Raw genomic sequence first — 17,525 nt, 5'->3', positions numbered from 1 at the left:
TTGTTGTATTTTTGTATTATTTTTTATTCGTTTATTATGTGTTTTGTGTTTGTTCTGGGGTCGCTGTCCATTCTGTTGCACCTGTGGAGCTTCTGTACACACGAAAACAAATTCTTGTTGATTTGTGAAACATACCTGGCAATTAAAGTTATCATTCTGATGTCTCGATATACCAGAGACAGTTCAACTCCTCTATTACTTATGAATGGGAGAAAGTGTAACATGCAATATGGCGGATATAGGTCCCGCCTGTTCAATACAATGTGTTTTTCTCTGATCACCAATTGATTAATAGTTATGTCACTTTCACTGCAGCTGGCCATTAGAAGGTGGGGCCTGGTTTGCTATATGAAAACAGTCAGCTATTCTAAGCCGCGCATTGGCTGGTCTAGGTCTGAACTAATAGCTTTGTAATGCAAAGTGAAGCATAAAAAATCAACATTTCTATTGGTTTTGTCCAGATTTTATCAGTGATTTAATAATATGAAATTTAACATACTGGTTGTTGGTAAAAAAAGATAGGAGCAGCACTTGCATTCCAGAAGCGTCTTCAACATTGGCTTGTTCCAAGGTACAATGACTATTTTTTAAAGGATCTGTTTTTGGCTAATTCTTAATTCCCAAGAATTGTATATCAATAAAACTGACTTTGTTTGTTCTTTTGTGGAGACCCCAGTCTTGTTGCCAGTGTATCCTTGCAAAAGAATGAATTAGAGGATGATGTAATACACAGAATACACATCTTCTGTGAAAATTTTTGCAGATTTGTAATTGAATTGGTAATATTAATTGTTCTGCGACAGTTTTACACTGGCTAGTGTGAGTATAAACGTGTATATTGGTATTGTTATAGTTATATTGATTATACAAAATTACCAGTAACTAGGGATATTGCATATGATTTAACCGTATTCTACAGGTCCTTGTCTCTTAAAAATAGCATATTGATGATAAACCGTCATATTGTTCATAATGTAATGTATTTAAAAAGTAAACTTTCATATTATTTTAGATTTCATTGCACACCCAACTGAAATATCTTCAGGTCTTTTTTATGGTTTTAATGGTCTGATGATGTTTGGCACATACAGTCATGAAAACCAATATTCTCTATCTCAAAAAATTAGCGTATCATGAAAAAGGTTCTCTAAACGAGCTATTATACTTTAATCATCTGAATAAAACTACTTCTAACTCTAAAACACCTGCAAAAGATTTCCCGAGGCTTTTAAAAACTACAGGCCCTGGTTCATGACTCAAAACCGCAATCATGGTAAGACTGCCGACCATGACTGCTGTCCAGAAGCCACATTTACACCTCAAGCTAGAGGGTAGTCATAGAAAGCCATCATCTGACCCCTCAAGCTGATCCCAGATGATGTTCAGGCCCATAAGTGGTAAGTCTGGGGGAAGGAAAAAGTGTGGCAAAAAACGCTGCACAACGATAAGAGGTCACCGGACCCTGAGGGAGTTCTGTATCAAGGCAACGATTCCAGCCCTGGGGAAGTGCTGAAAACCTTGGACTGATCGTAGTAGAAACATCCCAGTGGGCACCGTAATACGCTTGTGCTATAGCCAAAAAAAAAACGAGTGGAAGATGTCCTGCCTGGTGCTACAGAGACACCTAGACTGTGGAGATTGGACCGAATTACAGACCGTTTTCGGGGGAAGCAATTGGCATTGTCATGGAAATACGGTGCCAGAGTCCTGGAGTAAGACTGGAGTGAAGTAAAATGCCAAATGCCTGAAGGTCCATTGTCAAGTACCCACAGTCAGGTGATGGTCTGGGTGCCATGTCAGCTGCTGGTGCTGGTCCACTGTGTTTTATACCAAGGGCAAGGTCAATCGCTAACTATCAGAGATGGCAGAAGCCGCTTCATATGATTCCATCTGCGTGCTAAGCATTATGGAGATGAAGATTTCGTTTTCAGCTGGACCTTGCACCTGACTCCAGTGGTCCACAAAGTTACGTTTTTCGGGATGAAAGAAATTTTGCATGTCATTGGAAATCAATTGCCTGCCGACCTCCTGATCTGAAGATTTGATGAGGGAAGGAAATATGCCAAAAAATGTTCTCTGAAAGTCCAGTGTTCATTTAGTACCCAACAGTCAGATGAGTGGTAGGGGGTGCCATGGTCAGCATCCTGGTGTGGGTCCCTGTGTTTTAGCAAGGCAGGTGTCCAATGCAGCTAGCTTTATCTAGGAGATTTGGAAATGCAGCATGCTTCCATCTGCTGAAAAGCTTTAGTGGAAGATGAAGATTTCGTTTTAGCCCAATTCCTTTTGGACCTGCCTCACAGTGCCGAAAACCTACTGGTCAAAGGTTTACTGACCTTATGGTATTTACTGGCTCAATTGGCCTGCCACTCTACTGATATGAACTATCGACCATAGAGAAATCTGTGGGATCTTTGTGACGAGAAAGTTGAGTCATGGCTAAACAGAACCTGCCCAACACTTTGGATGAGTGTTTAGGCGCTACGAAAGAATTTTGGGCCTCCCATAAACCTCAGTCAGGCCACAGGGGTGATTGCCTCTCAGCCACGCTCGCATGTTAAGCAGTACATTTCAAAACAACATAGAAGGATTCGCTGGATCCAAGTATTTAGTGGTAATTTTTTGAACATAATATTTGAAGGTTGACTAAAATATTTTGTATGTTAATATACACCGTTAAATTCTTGGTCAGATGAAATATGCAAAATTTTTTGAGATAGGAATTTTGGGTTTTCATGAAGTGTATGCCAAAACTCATCAGTATTAAAAACAATAAAAAGACCTAATATTTTCCAGTGGGTGAGCAATGAATCTAAAATATATGACTAGTTATTGATGTTTTTATCATTTACATTATGAAAAATAATGAACTTTCTATCACATCTTGCACTAATTTTTTTCGAGAAGGACCGAAGTAACAGTATTGATTGTCAAGTATTGAATGAAAACTGATTCAAAATTAAAGCAAGTCATTACTTGTAAAAAATAGTTTATAGATATATATAATATATATATAATATTATATATATATATATATATATAAATATAATTGAGCAAATGAAAGTGCTACATAAATTTACGTCACACAGGCTAGTTAGCTGCTGTTTCCTATGGGCCAATACATCATGTAAGCCAGCCTCCATGGTGGAACGTCAAAGCCAGTATGTGAACACTCAACTGTGACTGTTGGACCTTGTGTCTGCAAACACATATATGATATCTATATCTAATAAACTTACACAGATAATTTGGTTTTTTTAACTACAGTGTTTACTGAGTAAAAGTCCCAAAACAGCGGCTAATGTGAAGAGAACCAGGCTGACCAAGCCTTGATTTATTCAGTCGGGCAGTGTTGTGTTTGCCTTTTAAAACAATCTCAGACATCGCACATACAGGAGTACAGTAAGCATGTTTAAACCTGTTATAATGATGCACAAACAAACCATTTATGTGTGTTCTCAACACACTGACTTTCTTGGCACATTGTATTTATGCACAGACACATTTCAGTACATTTGTGTTGTTTCCACACACCTTCAGGAAAATGGTTTAATTTGTCATGTGATGTGTTTAGTTATTCTGAATAGTGATCTGTGTGCTGTAGTAGATAATATACAGTCAACTGGAAGGTGATTGATTTAAGTGGGGGTTTGGAGTTCTTCTCCATGTGATCCTGATTGGTATCACAACTTGCCTAAATGTAAACAAGATCTTTGTTGTTGCACTCTGTACTACATACTATACACTCGTGAATTGATTTTTTGTTTGTTTGTTTTTTTACATTGGTTTATTTGGTGTCCTTTTGCTAATCACAAAAAAGTTCCTGTGTGATTTATTTGTGATGATAAAAAATTTTGATTTATTGACAGTCCTTTTATCAGGGGTGTCCAATGTCCGGTCTGCAGGCCAATCATAGTCCAGCTATGAATTTCAAACAGGCTGGAGCTTGACCATTCAAATATTTTGATATGTGGACTCTGTCATGATCCATTTACAAAATTGCTTGCAATAATTACTAGATTTTACAACAAGGGATAACTGTAAACTAGTTATAGTGTTGATCATTACTATTAACAGTTTGTTAAAGATCATCCATGGCCACATTAAAAAATAACTTAATGAGAGGGCTGTTAATTTTACTGGAAAATCTACGGAGCCCGGCACGTCACCTGTGGAAAAAAAAAATTGTACAATCCGATGGCGCGGTGTTTGGCAATCCGTCCCCTAAGTTTATAAAACCGTACTCACGTAATTCTTACACTTGTTCTCCTCGGTTTTAGACAAATCTGTGCCCACGGTATTAATAAACCATACCCACGAATTTCCCATCTGGTTCGGCTCAAGATTTTGTAAACTAAATTTCGGTTTTTTGAATTAATCATACCCACAAAAAAAAAAAAAGGTTGTATTCTAATCCATGTGCTATGCTTTCCCAATCCTGTTTCCCTTGGATTTGTGTAAACTTGGTATCACAAGAGTCCGACACCAGCCCAGACCCACGCAATTCTCGCATGCGCAACTCTAGAGGGATGGGTCGGGGTCGTGGCACTTCCTCCAGAAATGGCGGCCACTAGCTTGACCTTCCAGAGTGTCATGTCAAGGTCACCGTTTTTGCTCTTCATGAGGTCACGTTCAAGTCCAGTTGATCATGTGGAAATCAAGTGTGCATTCACAGCTGATTCATCCAGAGTCTCCATCCCTCTCAGCTGAATCTTCCAGAGTCCCGTCACATCACCTCAGCTGATCGTCATTAGTGCTCTCGTCACGCCTCAGCTGTTCGTCCTTAGAGTAGTGGTCACTTTCCTGTCAGCTGAACCTATATCATCCCGTGGGTCACGTTCTTCGGTCTCTCCCAAACTGGCATTCCAGTATATGCAAATCTGATCCCCACTGGTGGTGGCACGTGCAGCTGGGTTATCCAACAACTCAATGGTCACTCTATGCCCCTCCGGTTCCTGAACTTTTTTCCCCCTTCTGTAGGCTCTCCCACAATGGCGGTAATTGCTGTTATTGGAGTCAGTGTTTGGGCTGCATACACCACCACTGAGACTCGTGAGCAGAGGTGGAAAGTAACGAATTACATTTACTCGCGTTAATGTAATTGAGTAGCTTTTTTGTGTACTTCTACTTTTTAAAGTGAAATTTCTTTAAAATCTGTAATGTTTACTTTTGATCTTATACGTATATTTTGTTTGAAGTCATGGGACTTGCGCCTACATTTTAAAACAACATTAAATTACTGAGTAAAAATAAAAAATAAATCGCTCCTGGAAAACTACTGTCAGTATTATAATAATGGGCAGGAGAGAGCAAAACCTGCGCGCTAACATTCAACAAGAAAGTGTCTGCAGACTGAGAAAAACAGGCTGTCAGTGGTGCAGACACAACGCTGAAAAACGAAACGCTGTCATATTCTGAAGTTGAAAACCTCGCAAGGAAAATGAAGTGAGCCCCTGGCCCTATATTATGCTTTATTATGCAGTGTAAACTGTGCTAACACAGGGAGACCAACTAGCAGCTTTATAAAATCTCGACAAAGACATCAAAAGCGTCGCAAGTCATGTAGAGTTAAGCTAAAATAATTGCATCGTTGATTGAGTGGTTAAAATTAAGCATTTGAAATTATTAGCAAGAGGTTTTGCGCAAAAATTAGCCCAATATAAGACAGTGGGTGCGGAGTGTGTGATATACATATCAATCGGCAAATCAATCTCCATAATGTTTGTTTTCAATGATGTGCGGGACACAATTTATTAGGGGGTGCGCTCTTCACTGTCTGTGATCAAGTCTTGGGTAAAGTAGCATCTTAGACATGATCACAAAATTCAAGATATAGGAGCAGAAAATGTACACATTATATAATTCATAGAGGTAACTCAGTAATCACACAAAGCATGCGTCTTTTCCTCGAACTTGAAAATTATGGCTGTGGCCATAATGGTCTAGAGATGTCAGACTTGTTAACCCGAAGGTGTCACAAGTTTGAGTTTCAGTGTGACCGTTGGAGATGTAGGGTGGGGGGAGGTGAATGAACTTTCAGAGCTCTCTTGCCACCCGTATATACTCCATGGCGAAAGTACCCCTAAGCAAGGCACTGAACCTCCAAATCCCCAAATCAAATTTCACTTTCAAAGTAAGTTGATCCACATATGGCAGCCTCTGAACTGGCATTGTGTAGTTTCTTACTCTATAATAGCTTACATTTCTTCCAGTCCACCTGCAGAAACCACCAATGGTTCACTCACACGTGCCATCCAAAATTATTCTTTTTTTTGTTTTTGGATCTGCTTATGATAAATTCACATGCGTTTATCATGCGCGCCTCGTCAGTGGTAAAAGGGTGGGGCCCGGTCTTGTCTTTGATTAGTTAGTAAATCTTCTATCACTGGCTTCAGCTGTGATTGAGCGGAATATACACAAAGCCAAAGATCATTGACAAGCTACGCAATATCGTGTTCATAATAGATTCATCTGCGATTAATATGAACACGATATTGTTACTGATTGGTTGAGCGGATGTGACACATTCTGCAGAAAAGGGAGACCTGTGTTTGTCACGGTTTGGAAAAATAGGGAGAAAACATGACAGAATAGCACAGTGGATATCGCATTTTGCATAAAAGATACATTACTGATTTTGGTGGCAACTCAATAAAAAAGGCGTTTATCATGTTTTGGAACCAAACTCTTCATATCTATCTTTATATTTGTATATATGCACATTTAATATGGTTCTGTTTTTTAAAAAAGGACACCCTGCCTATATATATATATATATATATAAATAATAGATATATATATATATATATACACAACACTCACACACACACCACACACACACACACCACACACACACACTCACATACATAGACACTGAGGAATTAAAATAATAAAACATCATGCTTAACATACTTCAGTTTGTCCAGTGAGCAGTTTGAGTCCTCCAGTTTTTCAGAGAGAAACTTGACTCCTGAATCTCTGGGGTGATTGTAGCTCAGATCCAGTTCTCTCAGGTGGGAGGGGTTTGAACTCAGAGCTGAAGACACATAACTACAGCCTTCCTCTGTCACCATACAGCCAGATAATCTACAAATACAGCAACAGGCCATGTGACATCTCTTACACACATTTATACTTATTTAAGCCATTAATTATTCCTATGTGGTCATGTCTTAAGGTTTACTTTGTCGTAAAAATAAACTTATCCCTTATTAGAAATGCAATAATGTCACTATCAGTATATGATGTCAATGATATATAAAAAAAAAACTACCACACCATGTAAACATTATAAATAATACGATGGAAATGGCTGTTCAGTGGAGTTGTATCATTGTTGTTACTGCTGAACAAAGAAAACACTTGAGAAAAAAATTCAGACTTTTGACATCAATTCCAATTTACATCTATTTGACAAATTTCTACTGTCCTTTCACCTTGGGAGAATACATATCATCATTGTCATGTTGAAAAAATGCCCACCATTGCAAGCAAATGAGAAGAGGGTAGCATGTTCTGTTTCAAGTTGTGTGAATTCATGACAGCATTGATTAAAAAAAAAAATTCAGCACCTCATACATCCCTATACAGTAGGTGGCCAACCAAAATGATCGTTCTGCTGCCACCGCCGTGTCTTCAAAGTGCATCTGCTGCATTTGGCCACCCCCTTCCCCCCGAGTGTTTCTACATCCATGAGTGGAGTTTAACCACAAGTTATCAAACAAGCGCATCAAAGCACATTTTCTCAAATAGCCGTCAGCTTTGCCATTTGACGGCTGCAGTTGGGGAAAATGAAAGAAAAATTGTTAAAATATTTAATATTCACAGATAAAAGATTATTACTTGAATTTATTTGCGTTTCTTACATTTACTCGCGTTACTGTAATTGAGTAGCTTTTTTGTGTACTTCTACTTTTTTAACATTTTATTTATTAGATTTTTTCTTAAACAAATCAAAACTATACAGCACATATAAACCAACACATATTCACTCACATCTCACATATAACTATCCAACATATAATTACAGAACAAAATAAATAAATTAATTTAAAAAAAAAAATAATAAAAAAAGGAGAAATATGCGGAGAAAACAACAGTATACAATATGTATAAAACAAAAGTGGAGGCATTAGTCCAATAACCACCTCAGGTATGAATTCCAACCTCTTCTTAGCTCAGTTAAACCATTTATCTCAGTGGGATCAATTCAACCAATTCCTGTAGGATCAATAACACCAAAGTCATTTATAAAAGGTTGCCATATCTCAGAAAACTTATCCTCTTTATTTTTTAAGGAGAATCTGATTTTTTCTAGATCCAAATGTTTCATTATATCCCTCATCAAAGTTATATATGTGGGGGCAACTTTCTGTTTCCAGTGTTTTCAATATTAATCTTCTCGCTAGTAGACAAACAAATGAAATCATATTTTGTTCAGCCCTGTTTTTTAGCTATCTTAGATTCAACAATACCTAAAACCGCTACCAGGGGATCTAAATCAATTAGCCTTTGTAATATTCTTGACAATGTCAGAAAAATACTTCTCCAGTAGGATGATAATTTTGGGCAGCTCCAAAACATATGGGCCAGCAATGCCGGTGCACATCCACAACGGTCACATGAAGGGTCTACATTTGGGAATATCTTACTAAGCTTTTGCTTAGACCAGTGTAAACGATGTATTACTTTAAACTGTATGAGTCTTGTGTCTTGCACAAAACTGACGAGCCATGAATCTGTTTAAGGGCTGCCTCCCATTGGTCCTCTGTAATTTCAACTTCCAAGTCTTCCGCCCAGGAGGACTTGAAGTGTTCTAGAGTTGATGTGCTAGTCAACTGGAATAGTGCTTCATATATATATGAGATACTTCTTTTATTGTAAGGATCACGCAGAAGTATCATTTCCATTATGGTTTGATTTGGAGAGTTGGGGTATAATAAATTATTTTGTTTAACAAAGTTTCATAGCTGCAAATATTTAAAATAAAATGTTTCGATCGAATGATATGTTATATTTTTTTTTGTAGCTGTTCGAATGATGGAAATACTTCATCAATAAATATATCTATTAAGCTATACATTCCTTTTTCAACCCAATCATCAAATGTTGTATTTTTAAACGATGGAGCAAACGAGTGATTTTTTTTATAATGGGGCTTTGAAGGGAACCAGCTTGCCAGCCAAAAAATTTTCTAACCTGGGACCAGATCTTGAGTGTATTGATGATACTACTGGATTGTCTAATGGATAAGGGCCATTGATAGGTGGGTAAAGGTTGTAAAAAACAATAGAGCAGAAAGTGAGGATGGACACCAGCATGCACTTTCTATGCTTACCCATAGTTGGGGGTTGTTTTTTGTAAACCAGTAGGCCATCCTTCTTATATGTACTAGCCCCAGTAATAAATCGAAAGTTTGGAAAGTCCGCCATTCCTCCTTTTGATTTGGGTTCTCTGTAAAAATGCCTTCCTTATTCTAGGTATCTTTCTATCCCAAATAAATTCTGAAATAATTTTATCAAGACTCTGGAAAAAAACTCTTCTTAATATGTATTGGTATACACTGAAATAAAAAAAAATTTTGGAAGAATGTTCAGTTTGATAATATTAATTTTTCCTGCTAGTGAAATAGATATATGAGACCCATCTCTGTAGATCCTGGTTTTTGATCAAATAATTTTTGAAAAATTCTCCTTATATAAATCCACAAATTTCTTAGTGACATTGATATTCCTAAGTATTTTAACTGGTGTTAAAGTTTTAAAAGGGTAGTGTTTTGTGCAAAGATTGTTGATTCAAGCTAACTTGTTAATTGGAAATAATATACTTTTCCCCATATTTAAAGTTTAGGGTACCCTGCTGAGATTCGTCCCAAATTTCTTAAAGTGGAAATAATTGCAGAAATAGATTTAGATGGGTTGGAAATAGTATTAATAATAAATCATCTGCCATATAATGATACTTTAATACTCCCCCATCCCTCGAAAGATCCCACTGTAGACTCTTAAGTTTCGTAAAGATATTGCTAGAGGGTTCAATTGCTAATGCAAATAGCATTGGAGATAATGGGCAGCCTTGTCTAGTAGAACGTTCTAACATAAAAGTAATCAGACCTTAATTTATTTGTCTGTATTGATGACATTGGGGATGCATAAAGAAGCCTTATCCACGAAAAAAAATGTAGATCCAAAACCAAACCTTGACAGGGCCGAGAAGAGATAATCCCACTCGACCCTGTCAAAGCCTTTTTCAGCATCAATGAAATAAATAGGATTTCTGATAAGATCTTGAGTGAGAAGAGTAAATTATATAAAATAATCTGCGAATGTTGTGAGCCATTTGTCTATTTTTGATGAAACCTGTCTGATCTTCATGTATTATTTTTGGAAGGATGTTTTCTAATCTAACTGCCATTATTTTAGCTAAAATTTTGTTGTCAAACATTTAGTAAACTCTCCCAGCTGGCCTATATGATGCTGGATGAAGTGGGTCCTTATCTTTTTTATGTAGTAAAGAAATTGACGCTTGGTAAAACGTGGCTGGCAGAAGACCCCTCTCAAATGATTCATTAAAAACATCTAGAAGAAGAGGGGCGATGTCAGCAAAGAACTTCTTGTAAAATTCTGGCGTAAGAGATACCGCATTCTGGACAGGTGCCTTTGAAAGATTGTAAACTCCTGTATATGCAATCCCAACCTCTTCCAGAGTAATAAGGTTCGCTCTAATAGCTTTTTATCTCTTTCATTAATGAGAGGGGATATCCAAATTATCAAAGAAGTCATCCATGAGTATTTGATTCTTTTGCTGATTCGGGGGAGTTGAGTATAATTTAATATAAAAAGTTTAAATGCTTGATTAATTTCTAATGACCATCTGTTGTTATACAACCCCGAACCCGTGGGAATATATCTCCGTTAGTAATTTTGATTGTCTCAGATACTCTTATCTGATGAGAGCAAATACTTTCCTATTTTATCGCCATATTCATAATATTTATGTCTAGATTGATTTATTAATTTAACAGTCTCTTCTGATGCTAGAAGATTCAATTCTGTTTGCAGCGTTATCCTTTTTGTTAGAAGATCGGCAGTAGGAGATTTTGCATATTGGTGATCTATTTCTGAAATTTGTTCTATTAATTTTTGTCTTTTATCTTTTTTAATCTTTGTCTTAAGTGCACAAAAAGAGATAATTTGACCACGTAAATAAGGCTTTTCAAAGCTTCCCATAATATATCTTTTAGATACCTCGGGGTTTTTTTGATTTGCATATAAAATTCTATTTGGGATCTTATTAACTCGGCATGCATTTCATTAGATAATAAACTATTATCCATTCGCCAGGTTCTGGAAGTGTATCTGTTGGGGAAGGTTAGTAGTAATTTCAATGGGGCATGATCTGATAAAACAATGGCTTCATAATCAATATACTTTACTGACGAAAGTAAATAATTTAGAGTTCTAGGAAAAATATAGTCAATCCCTAGAGTAAGAATTGTGCGGTTGCGAAAAGAAAGAATATTTTTTAGTAGTTGGGTTTAAATATCTCCAAATTTCAATTATATTTGCTGATTTTAAAAAATTCTGGATTCGGTTGGCTGATTTAGATATAGACTGTTGTCTGCTTGATGATCTTTCCAATACTGTGTCCATTACCAGATTAAAATCTCCTGCTAAAATTAGGTTGTGACTGTGAAGATTGGGTAGGATTGCTAAAACCGAGCTCACAAATTTCTCATCATCGTAGTTGGGAGCATAGATGTTTGCCAGTGTTACAGGGGTATTATAAAGTTTCCCGGTTACAATAATATATCTACGTGTCATTAGGGTCTGATGTTACATCAGACGTGATGAAGGGAATACTTTTATTGATTATGATGATGCCGTTCCACGTGACTTAGCAATTAAATTTGAGTGAAACATGTGGCCAACCAGCCCAATTTTTATATAACGGTTTGTGTGCATGATTTTTAAGAGGTGTCTCTTGTAGAAAGGCAACACTGTTCCTAGCTTCGGCTAAGATGAAGCCAGTATATTACCGGTCTTTTCACTGCCACCGTTCAGGCCTTTACAATTCCATGTGACGAATTGCACATTATTCTCTTCAAGCATCTTTAAAAAATTTTATACTTCTTACAACATTCTATATTGATCGATGATAGAATAAATGTAAATATCTCCGCATCCACATAAAGAAAAAAATACATATACATAACACTTAACCAGATATAAACTCCAAACTCTTCAACATTAACATTTACCCATCCCGCCCCCCCTGCCACTTCCCAAACAAGTAGTAGGGGAATAACAAATTTACCAAAAAACACAACATTGGCGTTTTCAACAGCTTTTGAGAGAGAAGAGGAAAGCTAAAACGAAAAACTAAACGAGACTCTCTCTGCTCGTCTTTGATTTTTATAAATGTAAGACATCTGAACCCCAATCAATTATTAGATTACACAATAAAGCAACAGCAAGTAAAAACAAAGGAAATATAGTACAAAAAAAAAATTACGTCTCTCCTCAAATATCATCCATAAGTTTAACATAAACCCTAGTTCCTGCTAGATGATCGTGTATTCCCTTCTCATTATGTAAATATATATTGACTATATCATAATAAAAAGAGAGAAAAGAAAAAAAAAAATCTTATTAAAATATTACGTGGTGTGTGTGTGTCAGTTACGGACAAAAATTCTCCATTCAAGCTACTTGCACATAAGTCAGGTCGTTGTAGTAGTCTTCTGATTGAAGAATTCTTCAGCAGCACGCGGAGAGTCAAATGAGTGTCTAATACCGCGTGATCCCACGTGTGATAGCGAGTCCTGGGTGCTGGGGTAGAACAGGCTGTAGCGCGATGTTTGGCTTCACGGAGTTTTCTCTTCACCGTTCAACCCGGGGTTGAAAGGCTGCCACACGCAATTTGGAGACCTTCCGGACCTCATGTCATGTCATGGAAAGATATGTACCTGGGCTCCCTTATACATGAGTCTGCCTTTCGCCTTGCCGAGATCCAGAATCTTAAGTTTGTCCGTGTAGTAATGCAGGCGAACGAGTATGGCGCGGGGCCTCTCTCCAGCCACCAGTCTCAGAGCTAGAGTGTTGGCGATGCGCTCTGTCTATCATTACGCGAATCTATTGTGAATCAAAGTTCTCTGCACAATGAGCACCTCAGGAAAGAATTCTGTTAGGAATCTGAAAATGTTCCCAACCTTCGGCCCCCCTTTCTTTAATGCCCACCACAGCCGGAAGTTTTGCCTTCTGCTTCGGTGTTCTAGATCCAAGGCATTTATCCCTGTGTAGTTTCTTGCATTCTTTTCGCGATCGATCGGCGTCTTGATTGTGATTGTTCCAAAAGCTGTTTACCCTGTCCATCGTTTCGCTAAGTGTGTTTCCCATTTGTCCTCAACATTTACCCCTCCCCCCATTCCGATCCGACCGTCCTCTGCCTTGTGCTTGTCGTCGACCGGAGACGTGCTAGCTCACCGGCTAGCTCGTCATGCATAGCGCGAATGTCAGCTTTCGTTTCTTCGCGCAAGGAGGAAATGTTTGCTTTAATATCATTAAACGATGTCATAATCTCAGCTTTTAGCTGCACCAGCACCTCTTCCCTGGATACTTGCAATTCCTCTCTTAATGTCTAATGATATTAAATTGTCCGATGTGGTTTCTTGTGTGGACTCCGTTATTTTATCCACCATCTTTGGACTGCTGATTGTGAAGGGACTTCGACAAGACATCAACCCTTCGCAAGCATGTAGAGTTAAGCTAAATAATTGCATCGTTGCATTGGTGGTTAAAATGAAGCTTTGACATTTTAGCAAGAGGTTTTGCACAAAATTTGCCAAAAAGACAGTGGTGCGGAGTGTGTGGATATAAATCATCTGCGATAATATCATTATTGTTGTTTTAATGATGTACACGCGCATTTATAGTGCGCTCTTTCACTGTGTGATTCAGTCTTGTAAAATGCATTTAGAATGATCACAAAATTGAAGATATAGGGGCAGAAAATGTACACATTTATATCATTTCATATAGTAAATCAAAATCACACAAAGAATGCGTCTTTTCCTCCAAAAATCATCATGATTTTATATATATATATATTATTTTTTTTATTTTTATTATTATTATTATTTTTTTTCTACAGGTCAGTAAACAAGTTAATTAAGAGACTTGGATTTTAGACACCATATTGCCTGTTTTTGCTCTATTTCTACAACAAAAAAAAATAATTCCAAACAGCACCAAAGCACAGTTTTGCATCTCTGAGCAACATCACAGTGTTTCGTTCCTGAATGAATCAACCATTTAAATGATTCGGTTCAATCGCACTGACCTCACTTATTAACAGTGACTTGCTGACACCTACTGGCCATTTTAATTTCACATATAAAGTATCTTTTTTTTTTATAATTAATTTCTTATAATTTAAAATGAGTATTCAACATTTTATGTCTTGTATATCAAAACATTATTCATGCATTTGTAACTGCAGGTTAAATGCATTCTTGTCCTGCACTAAACAGTGTGTAAATACATCTAAATGCCACTTCCTATGAATCTTCTGCATTTCCTCTGCATTAAGAGATGAGTTTGTTGATACTGATTTGCCTGGTAACACCCCAAATGTCTTATTATTCTAAATAACTGATTCCTTTAATTAAAAACAACTAGTTTGAGATTAATAGGCCTATCCCAGGGGTGTCAAATTCAGTTCCTGGAGGGCCGTAGCCCTGCAGAGTTCAGTTCTAACCCTGCTCCAGCGCACATATCATGTAGTTTTTTTCAAAATAATCCTAAATGATTAGGTTAGCTGGATCAGGTGTGTTTAATTAAGGGTTATATCGAAACGGTTGCAGGACTGTGGTCCTCCAGGGAACTGAAGTTTGACCAATGTTTGGCCTGTCCCATTTTTGCCTCCCTCCCACTGTTTTAAAATGTAACTAAGTAATTTTTACTCTGAGTAAATTTTTAAAACGAGCCTACTTTTACTTTTACTTGAGTAGATTTTAGACTGGTACTTTTACTTTTACTTACGTAACATTTCATTAATGTAATGGTACTTTTACTTGAGTAGAATATTTTTGTGCTCTTTCCACCTCTGCGTTTCTTAGAACAAATTCAAGCAGGATTAATGTGAAGCCTATGAGCCTGTCCTTATATTTTCTATAAGCTACACAGTATTACTAGTGTTGTTTTTGGCGGCCTGTTTTAATTTTAGTCTTTCTGTGAAGCTGTCATTTTAGTTTTTATTAGTTTTAGTCACGTTCATACTCTTTTTAGTCTAGTCTAGTTAAGTGTAAGTCAACGAAAAACTGATGACATTTTAGTCTAGTTTTTAGTCACGTTCATTACTCTTTTTAGTCTAGTCTAGTTATAGTCGACGAAAAACTGATGACAAATTAGTCTAGTTTCAGTCAATGAAAATGGTATTTTAGTCTCTTTTTAGTAATGCAATTCTATTTAACCCATGCAATATAGTACAAGTACCTAGAAGTATAGACAAAACCAAAATTTTCTTTTAGCCAAACCCATTTCAAACAAGGTTATCTTATTATATATTGTTTACCTTATAGACTCAAGAATACATCCATAAAAATAATAATCTGCAAATTTTTCTCCCAAAAATGAACCCCGGCTCAACAAAACATGTTAGAAGTACACACATAAAATAAATAAAAACAATAATAAAAAAAAAAATAATAATCTGCAAATTTTTCTCCCAAAAATGAACCCCGGCTGGCTGACCATCGGTCCCTTTCTCTGTGTCAAGGCTGATTTATACTCGACGTGTCCGCAATTTCGCTAGGGTGAGCCCGGAAAATATGACGTCATCGCGGTGTTGCTGGAAGTTCGTTTTGAGTGCGCGTGAACTAATCGCGTGGCAGAGTGCACAACATTTTTTGTAACTTTCCGCATAGCTCCGCATCCGAACATGCACGAGTTCAGGGCGATTCTAGCCCGAACATTCACGTCTGTGTCGGCGTTTTGTGTGTGATGAAACAGAAGCAGAAGTTGCAGTTTAATGTGGAAGTTTCAAAACTCCCATCAGGTGCTTTTTGACGGGAAAAACGCTTTTTTTTGTTTTTTTTGGAAAAAAAAAAAAAAAAAAAATTGCATTAGTTTTGCATAGTTTTTGTCCAAGGCTTCTTATTTGAAGTACGTTTTATTTTATTGTATAAAATAGAATTAGAATTAATTTAGATATTAATTATACACTATTTGCTTAAAGATTGTTTTAAGTTTGTACATAAAGAAATGATTAATTCATCAACTCATTCATCACAAGACTTGTACTGACCATACTGGCAAATGACTTCTCACCGGTGATTCCAGATGGTTTTAGGGGACAATTACTCCTCGTCGTTCCCCTGTCGTTTCAAAGAATAGTTCAACGGTGAACGCGACAAGTATAAAAGCATCGTCTGTTGGGAAGGAGTGCTCACAGTCAGCGGAGCCAGGCAAAAGTATAAATCCCACTTAACTTTGTTTGTTGTCATCTTCTAAATAAATAATGCTGCGAGTGGGACTTGAGGAAGTGACATCGTTCGAGTCTGTGCAGTGAGACACAGGAAACAGAAATACTGCAAAATAATAATAATAACGACTAAACGAGACAAAAAACCGTTTTTTAAAACATTCATTTCGTCTTCATTTTTTGGTCAACGAAAATGAAGTATACTAGACATTTTAGCATAGTTTTTATTTTGAAAACCACATTTAGTCTCGTTTTTATTCGTCAACGATATTGCATTATACATTTAATTATAGTCATCGTCCCATGACCAGCATTTACGTTGCGTCTCGTCTCGTTTTCGTCACATGATAAAGGTTCATTGATGAAAATATAATAATCATAATATCATAATTTTCGTTGACGAAAGCAACACTAAGTATTACACCATATTTTAGATTTAACACATTTAATAGGTGTGCAGTATTATTTATATAATATGAATTATGTGTTATATTTTTTCTAAAGAAATGTATATATAATATTATTATATTCTAAAAAAAGTGGTAGCCTATTTTAGAGAGCTAGGATACATGGATTTATATGCAAAATGTCAATATTCTCACAAATTAGGCCTATATTTTAATTTAATTTATATTTTAAAATTCCTTCAATAAATCAACATGCATTTTTGACATGCACTACTTTGTCATTCATTACCTGTCCTTTATTTTGACAGATAACTTCTTGGGAAAAAGTTATTTGTCTGTACACTGATTAAAAAATTGTTGCGTGTTTTATAAATAATTTTTTTTTATTTTAGTAAAACGTGAGGCACTGTATAATTTCACTCCCATTATATAGGACTAATTAAAACAAGAAACAAATAAATTAAACCTGTACAATTTAGCTAAATCCTTGAAACTCTAAAGAATTGACTTAATGGACTGATTAATAAAACATCCTCACGTTTAAACTTAAGTTCTCTCATTATAATCAACAAAGTGCACATGATGTAAACAAAAGCTTCATTAATTGACAACTTCAGTGATTTTAAAGGGAGCCTTCTT

Source organism: Cyprinus carpio, unplaced genomic scaffold, assembly GCF_018340385.1.
Source record: "Cyprinus carpio isolate SPL01 unplaced genomic scaffold, ASM1834038v1 S000006548, whole genome shotgun sequence".
NCBI classification, from domain to species: domain Eukaryota; kingdom Metazoa; phylum Chordata; class Actinopteri; order Cypriniformes; family Cyprinidae; genus Cyprinus; species Cyprinus carpio.
This window is presented reverse-complemented; position numbering follows the sequence as displayed.